We start from the raw sequence: 19,602 nt of genomic DNA, 5'->3' as shown, positions 1-19,602 counted from the left end.
TGTTCATTTCTCTACTAAACAGTGAGACCAATATGATACATTTTTCTCCCAATAGATAAAGAAAATGAACTTTAACTGGCAATGCACTTTAAACTGAGAATGCAGTATTCCTTTAATTCAATAGCAAGCTGACAAATTCAACTATCTTAAAATTGATCATTACATTCCCATCTCATAGAGTCTGTTTCCAATTAAAAAGAAAAAAAAAAGAATCACATAATATTCTAAGAGTAAAACTCATAAAGGGGAAAATATCTTTTAGTTCCTATACTTTTATATTTCAGGTATTTTTGTTTTTCCACTTTTGTTTTTAATTCCTTGTTCATATGCATTATTATGTCTTATGTGAATCACAAATATGACATGGGCTCTCATAGTTAAAAATAGCTCAGCTTTTGTCCTTGAAAATATTGTTTATTCAGATCCTTAGTATTTATTAGAAAAAGGTGACAAGTAGACAATGATATACTCAATTATAGTGAATACATAATAAAAAGGGAGTGATGATAGCCTGCCTATATCCAAAGCTGTGTCATGAGCTGAAGTCAGAGAAAAACAAAATTCTTGGAAAAGACCAGGCTAGGATGGAATAACTCTGAACACAAAACATTATACATATTGGTCTTTACTACTAAGTTTTTTCTTTTTTCCAGGATGTATGGACTGAATATCTGTATCCTCCAAGATTCATATGCATCCTAATCCTCAGTGTGACTATAGTTGGACATGGGGGCTCTATGGAAGTATCAAAGTTTAAATGAGGTTCTAAATGTGAGGCCCTGACTAACAGAAAGGTGTTCTTTTAAGGAGAGACAACAGAGAGCTCACTTTCTCCAGGAACACACAAAGAAGAGGTCAGGTGAGTGCACAGTATGATGATGGTTGCCCACAAGACAAGAGAAGAAACCTTAGAATGAAATCTACCTTATTGGCACTTAATCTTAGACTCCTGAACTATAAGAAATCAATCTCTGTTGTTTAAGCTCCTCAGTCTGTGGCATTTTGCTAAGGTAGCCCGAATAAACTAAGACAGAAGAGTGGGGAAAGGGTTAAATAATCATTTCCAAGTGCATACAATATCAAAAGATTTTCTGATCAAATAAATAGCATTGCCTTATATCTCTAGCCTGTGTCTTCATCAGCAGACTAGATTAGATCAACTCCAAAGTCTGTTCAAGTTCTGATAATGTCAGTGAAATCTCCTTATCATTCTGACAGATTGCATTTTCCCAAAACAGTTACAACAATATCTCTCATCCCACCTGCTTTTCTTAAAATGTAACTTGGGCATTCTTCCATCGAGATGTGGGATCTATACTCCCTGCCTTTGATTCTGGGTGGGCTTTGATGACAGCAGAAATGATCTTATGGGATTTCAAGGCAAGGTCATAAAAGGTGATAGAGCTTCCATCAGATTTTCTTAGTATGATCTTTTAGAATTCAGCTGCCATCCTGGGATGAAGCTCAAATGGCCACATGGTGGTGCCACATGCAGGTGTTCCAATCAACAGGCTCAGCTCAGGTCCTAGCCAACAAAGAATACCAACTACTCCACATGTGAGGGGATAAACTTTCAGATGACTCCAGCCTGCAGTCATTAATCTACCTCCACCCATTAAGTCCTCTTGGTTGAGTTCTAAGACATTGTGAAATGAAAAACCATCTCTTCTGTGTTCTTTCCTAATTCCCAAACCAAAGAATCCATTAGTGAAAGAAATAATCCTCAGATTACTATGCTTGGGGTAGTTTGTTATGCAGTAATAATAACTGGAACAAACATAAACTTTAGGTATAACAAATTATTATTTTTATTTTTGTTTCTTTGCTGATGTTACTGTTATTGTGACTTGGGTGATCTGGGCTTGAAAATTTGGAGAAGATCTGTGCAATAGTGAATTATGTTGGGTCAAGAACTTGTTATTTTCCCATAACTAGCGGTTTTCAGGTTGGGACTAAATGTCTGTCTGTCCTGCACACTACAGAAGGCTTTTCTGCACTGATCAGTTGACTTGTCTTGGTTGGGATGTTTCACCATTTCTGTATTTCAAGTATCTAGACAAGTACCCATCCCAGTGGTACAGATCTACTTATTGAACGTGGGCTTGAATCTAAAGATCTTTCCACATTGTATGATTTTATAATAAAAGAAATGGCAAGAGTAGACTTATCATTAATGGCAATTACTATAATCACTATTATAACTAACATTTCCTGAGTGATTACTACGTGCCAGGGACTGGCCAAGTGCTTTAGATGTGTTTTCTATTCAATCCTGATAACTAACTCTCTCAAGTAGTTACTGATTTATAGATGAGAGAAATTTCTCCAAGTTGATGATTTCCCCATTGCCACTAATCTAGCTAAGTGGTGACTGAGCTTAGAACCGATGCTATCTGACTCCAGAACCTATGCTAGATCTGCATGTAATATGTTCCTGACTAGTGGAATAGAGTTACCAGGTGAGAATGCAAAACTGCACCCACTTATTTGAATTGCAGTAGTGTTTCACCTGCTCCTTTAGTGGTATGCATAGTCTGACAAGCAGCTTCTACTTATGACCCCTTAGATACAAAAGCATGTCTCCAAGATTGCTAGCCCCATTCTGGAATGCCAGGGCTTTGTGAACATGAAGAATAGTGAGATTAACCAGTGGCCCACAAGAAGGATAAGTTATATACCCCAGTCTGTCGAGAAACTTGTTAATACTAACTCAATTACCATACTCTAAGCATGAAATTAGTATATTTTATACTTACATGGTAATTTCCTCCTCACCCCTCAGCCACCTTGTGAAACAGTTTATCATTAATCCTCACAGCACCCTCCTAAGAATCCCATGTAGAAGAGAAACAACAACACAACAATAATAACAACAACAGCAACAACAAAACTACTTAGGAATGATCGAATAATAAAAAAAAAAAGGAGTGATCAAATAAATGCCATGTCATTGCAGTAGAAAATTTAATCACATTTCTTATTTTAGTCTCTCCGGATAAAAATAAATAATTACTGTCAATTATGAGCTAAATGAATTTAAATGGAAAATTTGAATTTTGAGACTAAAAAGCATTATTAGATTCAAACAAACAAACAGCAATCAAGACATAATTGTATGCTTCTAAACAATGTCCTCATGAATCTCAGGGGTAATTGATCAAAACAACAACAACAACAGCAGCCACAAGGATTACTGAAAACAAAGAGAAAAGAAATCCTGAGAATATTGCTGCATTCGTAACAGCAGAGGCAGAGAAAGAAGGGTGAATATTGACCTAAGAATAATGTTATGCTGGTCATATCCCTAGTTATGACCCCAATCCCCAACTAACTATGAAAAAAAGCACTCATTGTCTGTCGGTCCCTTTTTTTTTTTTTTTTTTTTTTTTTTGCATTTACAGAATGCAATGGAGGGAATTTCTGAATGTTTACTCTATTTTTTGAGATTTAAATTCGATGATATTTAAACTATGAAATCCTTATGGATTTAAACAGGTCATATTTAAACCGATGATATGTCTTAGGACAAGTTCTTTTGCAATACAACTCCTTTCCTGCTTGACATGAACAGTGAAAGAGATATTAATGCTTATTTGTTGTCAGTTAAGAATCTTAAGGCAGAGCTTAGGAAGCCAAGGTATGTGATATCTGGGGAAAACATGCTGGAAAAGAGTTTGCCTCAAAGTCAACACTGACTAATTAAAATTCCTTTATCTATCTCCCCAGGAAAGTTTTCTTTCTGCTCTCTGAAAAGACTTTGAGAAAGAAGAGATAAGAAGATGTTATTGAGCATTTAGTCTATTGAAGTATTTTACAAGTAATATTTCATTAATTATCACAACAACCTCATGAGACAAATGATATTATTGTCCCCAATTACAGTTGAGGATAGTAGGATTTGGAGATGGTAAGTCATACAGCTAGCAAGTGGACTGGATAGCATACGAGAAAAATGTTCATGAGGAACCAGATTCTTCTTCTGTCTTTGAGCTTCATGTTTGGTGTTCAATTATTCCTCTCATATCCGAATTCTGTCCCTAATATTGCCCTGGAGTGCTTGTTTCTTGTGTGTAAGTTAGAGGATCAACGTTCAGTATTAGTATCTATGCTAGTATCTAAAACTTCTTCTGTGGAGCACCTGATAGAACACATTTGTGGCTTTGCAGGCCATACACAGACTTCATCACAACTACTCGATCCTGTGGTTACAGTGTGACAGCTGGCATACACAGCATGTAAAGAAATTTACAAACATAGGCACAGGTTCTATGGGGCAGGCAGGCTGTAGTTTGTCTGACTCTTACACTGTATCTCAAGTGTATCTACCCTCTAGGCCTCATAAATTTTTTTTTAATTTGTCTAAAATTAAAATAATTGTCTAGTGCAGTTTAAACAAAAGGAGACTTATTTAAGAAAATAAAATACGCATCAGTAAAAAGAGATGTTTTTGGTGGCCTGAGTATATCCAATAGATTGACTCTGATTGTGTTGCTTTCCTCATGTTTTGTTAATGGAGCAGCTATGGAACATCCACCAGTGATAACCCAAGACAAAGGTCCTCAGAGGTTTCTGCTCTGATGGATGGTAACACAGTAATCATTATCCCTGAGCCCATATTCTTTTCTTGGTTCCCTTTTAAATTTTCCATAGAAGTCCATGATTGTATCCAAAAATTGGCTCCTGGTGACTCATGTATCAGGAGTCCAAACAGATTTTGATCTTGTTCCTTTAACTGTTGGCATGCAAGAAAGGAGTGGCAAAGTCAATTATTGGTTAAAATGAAGGCTGTAGAAAAAAAATATTATATTAGTTGTTTCCATCACAGCATTGACTGCTGTGAAAAGTGTAATTCATGATTAAATTATCATTCCAATAATTCATGGGATTTAGACGAACAACATATTTTTACTTGTGGCACTTTTCCTGAGACATTTCTCAGTATGTTGCAATGTAACAGGGCCATATTCTTGCCGACTAATGTTACTTTTATAAAAGAAGAGAGGACACTTCTATTGCTGGCCGAACCAGAATAGCTGGTAGCAAACTAACAATCCCACTGAGAACAATTATAAAAGCTGGATACCATGCACACAACAGCAGCTCAAATGAAATGGAGAACAACCAAAGCAGTCAGGACTGGAGAAACTGAAATCCTAGGGAAATCCCAGGGAAACCCTGAATTCTCTGCTGTTGCTTCTCCTTGGGACATTTGCCAAATTCCTACAGGTAAAAAGATAAACAGAACAGCCACACACAACAATGAAGTTCAGGGCTATTAAGCAGGCAAAACTTGAGAAGCCAGTACTGGGAAAAGAGAGCTAAAGAGCCCCACATTCTGTGCACAAATGTTTTCTCAAGGCATTTGCTGGCTCCTAGGCCAAGCATGCAGCACAACTCAGGGAACCACAGCAAGTAGCCACTAAGAAACTAAAGACCTCAGTAGAGAATGTTGAAGTTTTATTGCTCTGGGATGATAAAAAGTTGGAATCAAGTTCCTACCAAGTAAAGAAGACCCAGAACACTTCAGACTTAGTTGTGAAGCTGGGAAGGCTAAACCCAGGTAGTAAGAAAAGACTACCCTCTTTTTAATACAACCCAATCTCTGTCTTTGCAAAATAACAAAAGAAAGGAAATGGGGAATGGATGTGTAGGATCAATATTTAAAGCAATACTGTGATAAATTTAGGAAAGCTATACTTTAACATTTACCAAGGCCAAAATGACTCAGCAAAACCTCAAAGCATGGGCTTTATTTCTGCCCAGAGCATACATTGTTGTCTGCTTTGTCAAAGAAAATAACCAAAAAGGTACATTCTAAATGCAAAAGATAAGGAAAAGGAAGAGGCTTCCCTGATTTCCGTGAGATTAAAGTCATACAGCCTTGCATTAACTAGAAACTTAAGGTCTGCTCTTTTTGAAATGTCCTCCCTATAATGACTTGTAACTTTTTATGTAAAAAAAATGTATATAACCCTGTATCAAATGTGTCTCTGCTGGAACACTCACTTCTTTGTGAAGATTGTATATCTCCAGCAGCTGTCCTACCTTAGGTTCAAATAAAACTTTCTTGCTTTTAGAAAATTTAAAAGGTTTGTTCATTTTGCACTGACAACTGGATATGAATTTTCCAAAACTGTGGTTCAAGCCACAGATTTAAGAATTTTAGCAAACTCCAAGAGGTAAACAAAGTAACGACAAAAAAGCTATACCTAGCCACATCATAGAGAAACTGCTGACAATGAGAAACAGAAAGAAAAAGGCTGCCAGAAAATAGTGCATTGCTTTCCGAGGAGAAATAAGACACTGAAAGCAGATTTTTCAACAGAAAAGAGGTAAACCAGAGATAAGAATGGGATATTTGAAGTGCTGAAACTTAGAACATCAAATTTTCTTATCCAGCTCACATACTACTCAAAAACAAAAGTGAAATAATGACTGAGGGAATGTATTGCCAGCAGGCAAGCACTAAAATTAATCCTAAAGGAGTGTTTTGGGCAGATTGACAATAATCACAGATGAAGCACAGTCATGTAGGACTCGCTGAAGACCAAAAAAGTAAATATATGGAAACATCTAAATGAATATTGACTGCTTATAGCTTCTTGTGGTTTAAAATGTATGTGGAATCAAAATATATGACAGCAGCTAGTAAGGGGAATAAATGAATTTCAAGTACTATAACATCTTTGTATTATGCACAAAATACTAAAAATACTAATTTAAGGAAGAATCTAGTAAGTTAAGAATGCAGGTCATAATCCCTAAAGTTTAATAGTCAAAGATGGAAATAGAATACATAAGTATTAAGCTAAATAATATAGTATAAACCAATAAGCCAATAATATAGATACACATTAAGACAACAGAAGGTAGGAACAGGAAATAGAGAAACAGAGAATACATGGGATTAAAAAGAAAACAAACAGCAGGCTTACAGACTTAAGTCCAAATATAAGAGTAATTAAACTTAGTTAAAATAACCTCAATATTCCAATTAAATCAAAGAAGATAATCAGACTGGATAAAAAAAGTTATTTGGGGAGCCTGGGTGGCTCAGTTGGTTAAGCGTCTGCCTTCAGCTCAGGTCATGATCCCAGGGTCCCGGGATTGAGCCCCACACTGAGACCCACATTGGGCTCTCTGCTCAGCAGGGATCTGCTTCTCCCTCTCCCTTTACCCTCCACTACATCATGTTCTCTTTGTCTCTCTCTCAAATAAATAAATTCTTTAAAGGTTAAAAAAAAAAAAAATTGGTCCATCAACAAAACACAACTTAAATATAATGACTTAAAAGTTTCAAAAACATAAACTATGCAAATAACAGAAACTTGTATAGCCAAATTTACTAAGTATACTTTAAGGCAAGAATTGTTACTTGAGATAAAGGGGAGCATTTAATAATGATAAAAGAAGCTAGAGTTCAATGGGAAAAATATAAATATTCTGTGTGTCTTCAAATATAAAATAATGGCAAAAATAAAAGGATAAATAGAAAGGTCTAAATCTCAATGAGAGGCTTTAGAACAATTGTCTTAGACAGACAGGCTGATTAGAAATGAGCAGGTGTGCGGGGGAAATTGAAAACCACTATTATCAGAATGACCTAACTGAGATCTCATTTAGGTCACAAACAAATGTAGAATGTGTTTTAAGTAGTCAAGGAAATTTTATAAGAATAGATAACGAGGGGCGCCTGGGTGGCTCAGTGGGTTAAGCCGCTGCCTTCAGCTCGGGTGGTGATCTCGGGGTCCTAGGATCGAGCCCCGCATCGGGCTCTCTGCTCAGTGGGGAGCCTGCTTCCCCCTCTCTCTCTGTCTGCCTCTCTGCCTGCTTGTGCTGTCTGTCAAATAAATAAATAATCTTAAAAAAAAAAGAATATGTAACGATATGCTAGATCATAAAGCAAATAAGATATAATGCAAACTGAAACATACAGAATATTTTCATTGATTGTATGGACTAAAACAAAATTTAAATAATTCCAATTTCAATTTTTAGACTTAATCGATTTTTAAAAACAAATTGGTCAATGTTAGATACCACCCTAACATAATGATACTGTCATCTCAATACATGATGGAATTTTTTAAGCAAATTCAATACCTACTCATGATTAAAAAAAAAAAAACTGTTAACAAACTAGAGGAGACTATCTTCAATCTGAAAAAAAAAATTATCTGAAAAACAAGCAAAAACTACTAATTACATTTATGGAGAATATTTAAATGTTTACCCCAGAGATCAAGAATAAAATGAAGATGTTTGTTGTCACCAGTTCTATTCAAAACTATCTTGAAGGCCCTAGCCAGAGCAATAAAGAAAGAAAAAAAAAATTCTTAAGTAGACCACGTGATTATATATGTAGAAAATACAAAGAATTAAAAAATAAATGATTAGAAACAATAGATGCTATAAGTTAAGCTTTAGGGTAAAAGATCAATATGATCATTTAATTATACTTTAAGATGAGTGCAGCAAACAAGTGGAAATGAAATTTTAACATGCTATTCATAATAGCATCAAATATTTAGGACTACATCTAATAATATCTCTACTCTGAAAATTATAAAAATTGTTAAGAAAAATTAAGGGAGATCTAAATAAATGGAGAGACGGAACATGTTCCTGGATTAAAAGACCCAGTAATGTAAAGATTTCAATTTTTTCCAAGTTGACCTACATATTTAATCCAATCCAAATGAAAACTCTAACAATCATTCATTTATTTATTTTGCATGTGAAAACTGACAAGCTAATTCTAAAATTTATATGAAACAGCAAGCAAGAAATAAAACCAAGATGGAGAATTAATACTAGCAAAGCATATTACAAAGCTATATAATTAAAACAGCTTGGTAATTGTGTAAAGTTAACTAAGTAAGTCAATGGGACAGAAAAGAGATTCCTAAAACAGATTTACTCACGTAGGATCACCTGTAAAGAGCAAGATGCCACGCCAAGGCAGGAGCAGGGGTAGGAGAGGAATGATGCTCCTTTCAGAAAGTAGTGCTTTATCAACTACCGTTCCCTTTGGAAAGAAGTTCTTAAACCTTGACCTCTCCATCTTACTAAGAACAAAAGCAAATCCTAAATAAATTGCAGAATTAAAAGTGAAAAGCATCCAAGCTGCTAGATAGTCTACCATAATATATAGGTTGGCAGAAATTTCTTTCTTTATTTTTTTAAGATTTTATTTACTTATTTATTTGTCAGAAAGAGACAGAGATCACAAGTAGGCAGACAGGCAGGCAGAGAGAGAGGGCAAGCAAGCTCCCTGCTGAGCAGAGAGCCTGATGAGGGCCTTAATTCCAGGACCCTGAGATCATGACCTGAGCAGAAGGCAGAGGTTTAACCCACTGTGCCACCCAGGCACCCAAAGTTTCTTAAAATTATGTTAAAGCACCAAAGTCTAGTAAAAAGATTGATGAATTGGGTTTCATTAAAATTAAACATTTATTCATTTAAGAATACCATACAAGAGAGTGAAAGGAAAAGCGTGGTATGGGAGATATATGTGATCATTTGCCTGACAAATAACTTTAATTCAAAATACAAGGTTGTCTACAAGTCAATAGAAAAACACAGACAACCCCTATGAAATGGTTGATCTGAACTTCTCCCAAAAGAGAATATTAAAATGTGATAAACTTCTGAACAGGCCTCCACTTTAGTAGTAATTTTAGAAATGCAAATGAAAACCAAAATGAGATACAATACATAAGCGATGGAATAACAAAAAATAAAATACATAAACACACTGACATTATCCATTATTAATGAAAATGTGGAGAATCTCTGTTTTTCATACACTGCTACTGAGAGTGTAAATTGGTACAACCATCTGGAAAACTGGTAATATCCTCTGAAGCTGAGCATATACATACCCTATGCTCCCCAAACTCCACTACTAGGTATGTACCCAAAAGGAATGTGTACACATGGTGCCTTAGAAGACATGTCCAAGAAGACTGGTTAAAGCAGAATCCATAATAGCCTCACATTAGAACCAACCCTAAAGTTCATCAATACTGGAATGAATAAATAAGCTGCAGTATATTCACAGAATAGAATGATAGAGCAATGCGAAAAGAACAAATGACAGCCATATAAAACAGCATGAATGAATCTCAAAGACAAATTGTTGAGATAAAGAAACAAGACATGATTCTCTTTTTATAAAAGTTCAAATAAAACCAAAACCAGTCTATGGAGATAAAAGTTAAAATATGGCTACAGAGTATGAGAGGGTGTGGTAAATTGTGGAGGCAATAACTTAGGAATACTTTAGGGCTCTGGAAATGTTTTGGATTTTTATTTGTATGGTGATTATATAGGCAGTTTCTTTCTTTCTTTCTTTTTTTTTTTTTTTTTAATGCACTGAGTCATATACTTAGGATTTGAGTCCTTTAGTGCAGGTATGGCATTTGGCTCTAAACTGTCTTCGTTAAAAAATAATTTAGAGCCAAACACACATACACACAGGCATACAGGCTCACAGGCACACACACATACCTCAAAGAGAAAGTTAGGTGCCTTTAATTATCAATTGCAGTACAGGCTCTTTACTACAAGCCCAGGATATCATGTGTGCACATGCTCTCTTTCGATCTCTCCCTCTCATTCTTTCTATCCTTCCTTTGTTCCACTTCTTGCTCCTCTCTCCTCACTTACGCTGCTATTGTCTGGTACTTTTGTGTTTTTCCCACTACCTTATATTACTTCTGAAGTTATTCCTTCTCCTTTCTTTTCACAAAGACCTGATATTTGGTGACCTAACTGTACTGCCCAGTTCACACTAACCCCAATATATGTGCAATAAAATGTTTAATATCTCTGTTCACTTAGCTCAGATTTTTATGGGACTGTTAGCATAGGAAGCCTAATAACCTCACAGTATGGTTAACCTCCATTTATTTCTCTAGTTATGTGGATTCCACCTTGTAGTCATTTTAAAGTCTTGGAGGAGCCTCATTAACTTTACAAGGCAAGGCTGGATTTACAGAACCAATATCTACGTGAGGAAAGCAATGCCTGCAGGTTCTGTTTTTATTGGATGTTCTCTATTGCCTTTTCCCTACTAATACGGATGTCTTTTATAAGATTACTTTTTATGGAACAAAAGCAACAGGCAATTTCCAATTAAATGCAGATGGCAAGCTTTCTCTTCCTATAGGCACTCAGGTGTGAGGATACGCCCCAGAGCCTATGAATTTTATGAGGGGTTAATTCAGTTAGTGTATCTTACATTATTTTGAATATTAATTACAGGGTAAATACTGCCTACGTTTTAGGTAGCATATTGTCTAAGCAAATTCACATCTTATTTTAAATAACCTTTCAAAACAAATATAAGATTATTACCAGTTCTAAATTATTTTTCTTTTCTGCTTTAACTAGCTCTTCTTTCCAGGGATTACACAATAAAATAATTAAATTCAGTGCTTCTTATTGTCATTCAGCTTTGACTGGTGCTTAACGATGAGGCTTAACTATTTGGAGCACATGACAAAGAAACAAGCCTGGAGGAGGCTGCAGTCATCCTTCACTATTAGCAAGTCTAATAAACATTTGATAGTTAGAAGGAGGAAAATATACAGAATACATAATTAAATGCCAGTTGATTGAATACATATGACATGTTTCAATAGTACCCACTACTATATGCAAAATTTATAACAGATGTCATAAAAAGATAATTGAGTTACCATGTGAAATTGCCTTCTTCTCATGTCGAGGGAAGTGTGTGCCACATACATCCCTGTTTCATGCTGCCTGCCCATTCTGCCTAACACTTCAAGTTCTCTTCCCGGGCATATGGTAGGACTGTACTTCTTTGTACTGTTGACGTAAGATTTGACCATATGACTTGTTTGCCAGTAAAATAGGAGAGATAATGCATGTCACTTCCAGGTAGAAAACATTAAGGGTCAATGTGAGACTTACCATCCTTTCTTTTCCTGTGCCACGGATACAGCTATGCTCCAGACAGTGTCTGTTCTGGAAGTTTGGCTCTGGGAGTGAGCAGGATATTCAGACAACCTGTGATAGACACATTGCTTCAGAGAGAAAGAATGTATTCTGGTTTTAAGTTGCTGATTTGGCAGTTATATGTGACCAGACTTATAGCTCAGTGTATCCTGATATACCTTGAGCCTATTAGGATGCTTTATCATAGATGCTTAGTGGGCCACTTTAATTACTGAGGAAAATACTAAGATCTGTTAAAAAAAAAAAACACAAATTTGAGAAAAACTAGTGGAAAGTTAATTTTAACACAGAATGACAAGTCATGAGGGCTCACTTGGTTACCAAATAAATAATAGCACATGTAATTCGGGGATGTGAAAAATGACTAGGGTCAAACTCTCAAAGGCTTCTGGGGAAAAGAAGGATTTAATCAGGCCCTTAAATACTGGTAGGGTTTGAAGAGGCAAACATGATATTCTAGGTGAAAGAAGGAACCTGAAGAAGTAAAAAGCATTAAGTTGGGCAGACTCAAAGAATAACAAATAGATAAATTTGAAAGAAACCAACAATGCACACATTTAGCAGACCAGAGGTCGACATGTCTGGAGACATGTTGTAGGACTGGATGTGGCAACACTTAAATGAAACTCCAAGAGTTTGAGTTTTATCCTCTAAGCAGGAGTCATTGAAATTTACTGTCCTGGAAAAAGAGAGAGAACAGGGTGGCTAGTTCAAGGGTCAGTTTGATGAAAGAGAGCCTTCACAAGAAAAGAAAAGACGTGAGGTGTTTGGGAGATGTTTCTGAAAATACTAAGAGAAGGCTCCTTTGAATACAGGACTTTTAGCCAAAGTTTTGTGATGAGAAAGGGGAAATAGAGGACAGTAAGGATCAAGGTCTTCAAATTAAGTATTAGCTATCAGTCTGTCAAATAAAACAAATGCTAACAGAGCTAAAAATTACACAGGTGAGTCTCCATTACCTGTGACGAGCAAGAAAGGCACACTAGTGATTAAAAGTCCCTGAGTATTTTGGTGAAGGAAAAGCTCAGGAATCTTGCAGAACTGAAAAGGAGAAATTTGTGGTGATTGTACTGAATAAGCACTGAAAACTAGCACACTGGAGAGGATGTATGTATTCATGTATGTATACATGAGATGTATGTATACAGAGAGGTATGTATACAGTTGGTTAAAATAATGTCTTTGTTCCCTAGTCAGTAAAATGTTTGTTAGTTCTAGTAAGGGTGGTGAGGGCAAAGTTCATTTCATGGTCCAAGATCAGCTTCAGTATGCTAAGAGTAGTTGGAATGAAATCTAAAAGTCAATTCTGATACTCAATTCTGATACTGCAGGCAAGAGCTGCTGTTTTAAGAGAACATTTTCATTTTGAAGTGTTAGTCCTGTCCTTGTTCATGCCCGACTCAAGGATTTGTTTCACTGACATCCTCCGCTGTCAGTAACAAGGACCTAGTCCCTCTCTTTGCAGGAGCTGCCTCCCCCCTTCCTTCTTATTTGAGGTCTGGTCCTGAAACTCTGCCTCCCAAGATGCCAATGGAAAACTTAAATTATGTTAACTTATTGTGTATTTCCAACCTTTTTCTTCCTTATAAACTAGCACCAGACCTTTCCCTGTAATGGAATACCTTCTATTACCAAGATCATTTGTTTTTCCTTAAGAATGTGGCATTTGGTTTGAAATGAATTTTATTTCTTCCCACAACCCTCTTCTCTAGGAAAACCACCTACAAAAATATTTTTCTTATGAACTTTGAAAATTCCACATGTTTTCTTCCTAGCCTATACGTACAGATTTTAAATTGTGGACATGGCTCAGAATACCAAAAAGAAAGGAAAGGAAGGTGGAAGAAATGGTGTAAGAGATGAGAAGGGAAGAGAAAAATTCAGCAGAAGAGAGGGGAGAGCAGATGAGAACTCTAACGAGGCTTCCACCTCTTAAGTTACAGACACCTATTCTGTCTGCTAAATGCTAAGTCGCCCAATGAAATATGTGTTTAACTGTGATCAGTATCTTAAAGAAAATGCTTGGGATTTTTACAGTTTCAGACATACACGGTCATGGGAAGAGGATATTTGTATTCCCTGGCACCTTCTTTTTTTGATGAAATAAAATATTAGACAACCATCTGTTTTTCTAAAATAGAGAAGACATGGCCCGGTTCAGGTGCTACTATTGCGTGGCAGCCATTATCTCCGCATTATATTATTCAAATGGTTAAAAAAACAAAAACAAACAAACAAACAAAAACCAGATTCTTTGTGCAGTTAAGAAATTCTAAGGTACCACAGACATAAAAGAGAGAAAGCTTGTTTTTCAACATTGGTTTTGTCTTGGATTTTCCTGGGGCACACAGGCAGTCGTTCTTTCCAGAACAAGTCTTCAGGTTGCTGCTGCCACCTACAGAGCTAATTGGGTATTTCTCTGCAGCCCACAGAGGAAACAACCAGGCATTGTTTTTGCTGTTGAGTGCTGTGCCTGAATTTTATTTCGGCATCAAGTATTAGCCACGTGGGCTTTCTGGGTAACATTGTGCCCTGAAGTTAAATCACTTCGACTTTTTATTGTCCCAGTACCTCATATTCCTGGGAGAACTGAGAACTAGCTTGTTGGCTAGATTGTCTCGTGGAATTCCTAAAATTGAAAGGTAGTCTTAATAAGTCTATCAATAAAAGCAGAGCAGTCAGAGAAATAAGAACAAATATCAGTTGTTCTTTGCATGATAATATCATCAGAGTAATCCAATTCAAATGCATTTATATTTACCTGTTTTTAATGATACTTTTCTGAATTCACTTCACTTGCATTCATATGTTTTATGGCAAAGCTATTTAACAGACTTCATATATAACCAGAAAATCTCATATTCAAAATTGAGTGTGAAAGTCAATATCTATTTAAGTTCCTTAGTCTTAGAAGTTAATAGTAAATTTATTTTTGAATTGATAGTGAAATTAGCTGCAAAACTGGAGTATTTTCCCAAGTTCTTTTTCTAGAGTTTAAGAAAATTGGTCTCTAAGGATTTGATATTGTTGTTATATGTTATTTCATGATATATTTTTGTTAATAAATGTACCATTATTGAGAGAACACTAATCCAGCAGTTTATGCCAGTCAAGGGCCTAGATGTATACATTGAGCCCAGGCATTATGGGGAGGGCTTCTATTATGTGAAGAATGAGACAGGAAGCAAGGATAGGAATAAGGCCTGCAATCCAGAAACACAAACTCTGTTTCTTACCAACAAACTGCCTAGGACTGGTGAAAAGGTAATGCTTCTTAATAACCTTTCCTGTAGTGAAGGACTCATTTATTTTCCTCAATCTGTTATAAGTGCTACTCTTAGAGAGCACCATAAAAATAAACTTGTAGAAAAATGAAATACAAACATAGCAAAGACATACACAGTGCAACTGAGTCCCCCATTTTAAAGTATTATATTCAACAGACATAAATTTAGCTTACAAATGGACCCAACGCTTCCATATACTCACTCTCAATTTCATTACTCAGTGCCACCTGGTATCAAACAGTTCCTGAGTGGTTGTAGGTCCACAGACCCTGCTTTGAGTAGCATTGCTCTAGGCCAATATCAAACTATGATGCGTTTGGAAAACAAATTGAGTCCGTGGGCACAGGGGCTGTGACTGTTCCGGCTCAGGCTTAAAGCTTATGTATTTAGCACAATCCCTAGCATTCAATTTCAAAATCAATAAAAGACTGTAATTTCAGACATACAGAATAAAGCCTGGAATGGTGAGGGATTCCCTCTCATATTATCCGTCAAATCATACTCTCATTTTAATCCAGATTCGTATTTCCACATTTAGCCTCAGATCTGTTATAATCAGAATAGGATGTGAGTCCAAAAGCCCTCCTTCTAGCATGCCAGGAGGCAACTGTGTACCACACAAAGTGATTCATGTGACAGTTCTGAGGTAGGAGAAGAAGGAAAGCAATCTTTTTGGACTCCTAGGAAATAATAGCAAACCCTGCTGAGCACTCCTTTATCTCCAAAATCTTAACATCTGACCTTCCAGCATTCACTTTCAGGTTTTCATTGTTCCGGCCCCCTGCCCTTAACTCCCACTCCAACTGCTCTGCTATCTTCCCAATACCCTGGGGCCTTTACCACACCTTCCTCTTCCCTGTGAAGGCCGCTTTAGATTTTGATTTTCGTGCCTTTCTCCCCTTTTCTTGTTCTTCTTGTTTAGCCCAGACTAAAATGGAGATATTTTTTCTATCAACCAGCCTTTCTCTTTAGAAGCTTCGTTTTTGTTCTCCTTAGTGGCACTCTCCCACAAAATATGTATAAACGGCTACCATATTTAAAAGTCTCACATCATTCTTATAGTTAACTTTATTTTCCCACCTAACTTTGTTCTTTATTTACTATATAAAGCTCCTCCGGACAGAAAGCCTCCCTCTCTCTTCTCCGTCTCTCATTGTATGTCTTGACCCACCTCAATGCGACTTCTGTCTCTAACTTTAAACCAAAGCGGTAAGATCACCAGTGACTTCATCAGTGTTTTCATGGAACAAAGCCACATTACCTTTCTTGATGCCTATGTTTTGTCTATTTGTTGTGATGTCTGTACTTTTTTGTGTGATATCAGTGTCAAGGGATTGACTTCATGCCTTCGCCAGGTAGAGCCTGACTCCATCCTAGACGGTGTCGCCTGTACACAAGAAAAATAAGTTTTTTTTTTTAAATCCTGGAAGCTTCAATTTAGATAACTTCTTTTTTTTTTTTAACATATTTTTTTCTAATGTCGTATTTCTAAAGAGGACATAGCCTAGGTGAAAGAATCCAGACACAAGTTTCAAGGTTGCGGTTTACCTCCCCCGCAGGTCTGGCGTCTGTTCCACTAAACTCTTTCTGTTTTTCTCCTCATTTTCTGTACTTTGGATCCATCGGTCTTGCGGTGCAGGCACATACCAGGAACCTTATTTTCTTTCCTCTGTCGGAATGTTTTTTCCTCCGGAGTTAGCTCTTCAACATTACTCATTTTACTGGAGTACTTATTGCTGTCAGAAATTATATGATTTGTTGTTGTTTTTTTTAAACACATTTATTGTCTTGCATAACCAGGATATAAGCATTGAGGGCAGGGGTTTGTTTTCCTCATGACTGGGTTGTCTGAGCCCTGTCTAGGTTCTCTGAGGACAATTAATCCAGCCTTTTCCTTCAATATGTGAGGAAGCTGAAGTCAAGGGAAGACAAATGATGTATGCCAGGTTTTACTCTTGGTAGCAGAGCCAGAACCGACACCCAGACTTCTTCCTCCGACCAATAGTTTTCCATATCCCACTGAAGTGTTCTTAATGGCAGAGGGGAGTCAGTGTATATACCAGGAGATCAAGCATTAGAATCCAACGTGACTCATTTGAATTCATTCTAAGAATTTAAGCACATTTTTTTTTTTTTTAGATTTTATTTATTTATTTGACAGAGAGAGAGAGAGATCACAAGTAGGCAGGGAGGCAGGCAGAGAGAGGAGGAAGCAGGCTCTCCGCAGAGCAGACAGCCTGATGCAAGGCTCAATCCCAGGACCCTGAGATCATGACCTGAGCTGAAGGCAGAAGTTTTAACCCACTGAGCCACCCAGGTGCCCCACATTTTGTATTTTAGTTTGTGATATATCTGTGTTGGATTTAACTGATACATAAATCATGCAGTAATGATTTTTTTCTACTATCATATACATTCTGAGAACTTCAGCCTTAGACAAATCAGGGTTCAAATCCTGGTTCTACTACTCACTTACTGTGAACTGAAAAAAATCAAATAACCTTTCTATGAATCAGTTTTCCTGTGTTTAAAATGAAGACATTTATGCTTTCTATTTCAAAAGGTTTTTGGTTTTGTTTTTGTTTTAATTAAAAGAAGTAACACTTACAATACTTATAGGAGAGCTACCTGACACATAGAAAATGGCCAAAACTATTAGGGATGATTATGATCTTCACTGTTTGGGACACATATTGTTGGTGACACCTAAAGTTAAGGCTCGGTATGTGCTGCCTTGGTATTGATAACCAGGAGAACCTGAAATGGTTTAACCACAGTATCCCTCCTAACTCTGCTCCCATGGATAAAGTCCCCTAGCCAAATGAACTCCTTGTAAAGGGGGCCAGACACAGTTCCTGCTCCCCCCTAAGGAGATGGTTTCAGCTCCGGGCCAGCTCGTAGAATTATTTTAACAAGGCAATCACACACTTCCACAAGAACTAAGGGCCAGCACACTCTCTTGATGCTACTGACTCTGCTCCCCACAGCCCCTGGTGGTTCACTCCGTTGCCCAGTGCAAACTCTGGGTGGCCATGAGTGGCCGGCTGAATCCTCCTCCCTGGATTCCACAGTCCATGTGACTACGATCCTTCACAGCATGTATGACTAAGAAACTGCTGGGGTTTTTTGTTTGTTTGTTTGTTTGTTTAAGTTTATTTATTTGACAGAGAGAGAGAGAGAGAGAGATCACAACTAGGCAGAGAAGCAGGCAGAGAGAGAGGAGGAAGCAGGCTCCCTGCTGAGCAGAGAGGCTGATGTGGGGCTCGATCCCAGGACCCTGAGATCATGACCTGAGCTGAAGGCAGAGGCTTAACCCACTGAGCCACCCAGGTGCCCCGAAACTGCTGTTTATCCTACGTGTTCAGTGTCAGTCATACATTTGGCCATCCTCATACCCACAGCATAAGAACCCTCCCTCACCAACGACTACATAGAAGATGATTAAAATAATAACAACATACCTTAATTTTATTTTGAGAACAATGCAGGCTGGTCCTCAAATGCTGTGATGAAATATTCTTTCTTTCCAATCTCACTTCAACCTATATCCAAGACACAAAACATGTGTTTTTTTGTTGAGATCTTCTGCTTTGCTTCATAGGAGAATTGATCATGCATGTTATGATACGCAAAACTAAAATCGAACCGTATTTCTGCCCTGCTTCAAGCCCCTCTGCAGATTCTTATCAAACAAAAGTCTGCATACAAAAGCAGACTTTGACCTATTTTCCCAGCCACATCTCGTCCTGTACCTTGTGTTTAAATACTGTTAAGTTAAACCTGTATTTTTATTACATGCTTCAGATACTTGGTGGTTTCATTTCATCTACTTAGAACAATGTTCTTGCTTTTCTTCAGTTGGATAACTTCAACGGAACATTCCCCAGGAGTAAGAACACACATCTTCCCTTCTAAGAAACCTTTCCTGAATTAAAAACTTGGACCTATTTCCCTCATTGCTGACCCATAAGCAACATCATGGCTCCTAGGGCCTAGAACTGTCCTGCGAATGACAAGCACTAAATACCTGTGGTAGAACTGACAGAATCCACTACTTTTTTTTTTTTTTTCCTGGTCATAGGAGCACTTCTCCTCATGCACACTCTCTAACAACCTACATATTCCAAATACTTCTGTATTTAACCCAAAATTAATCTCACATTGGACTTTTATTCACTCTGTGGGCATATTCTCTGTTCACAAAAATAATCAAATATTTCTTTTTTTTTAAATTTTTAAATTATTTTATGTTATAGTCTTTCTTTTTTTAAGATTTTATTTATTTGACAGACAGAGATCACAAGTAGGCAGAGAGGCAGGCAGAGAA

The sequence above is a fragment of the Martes martes genome (assembly GCF_963455335.1).
Source record: "Martes martes genome assembly, chromosome: 13".
NCBI classification, from domain to species: Eukaryota; Metazoa; Chordata; class Mammalia; order Carnivora; family Mustelidae; genus Martes; species Martes martes.
This window is presented reverse-complemented; position numbering follows the sequence as displayed.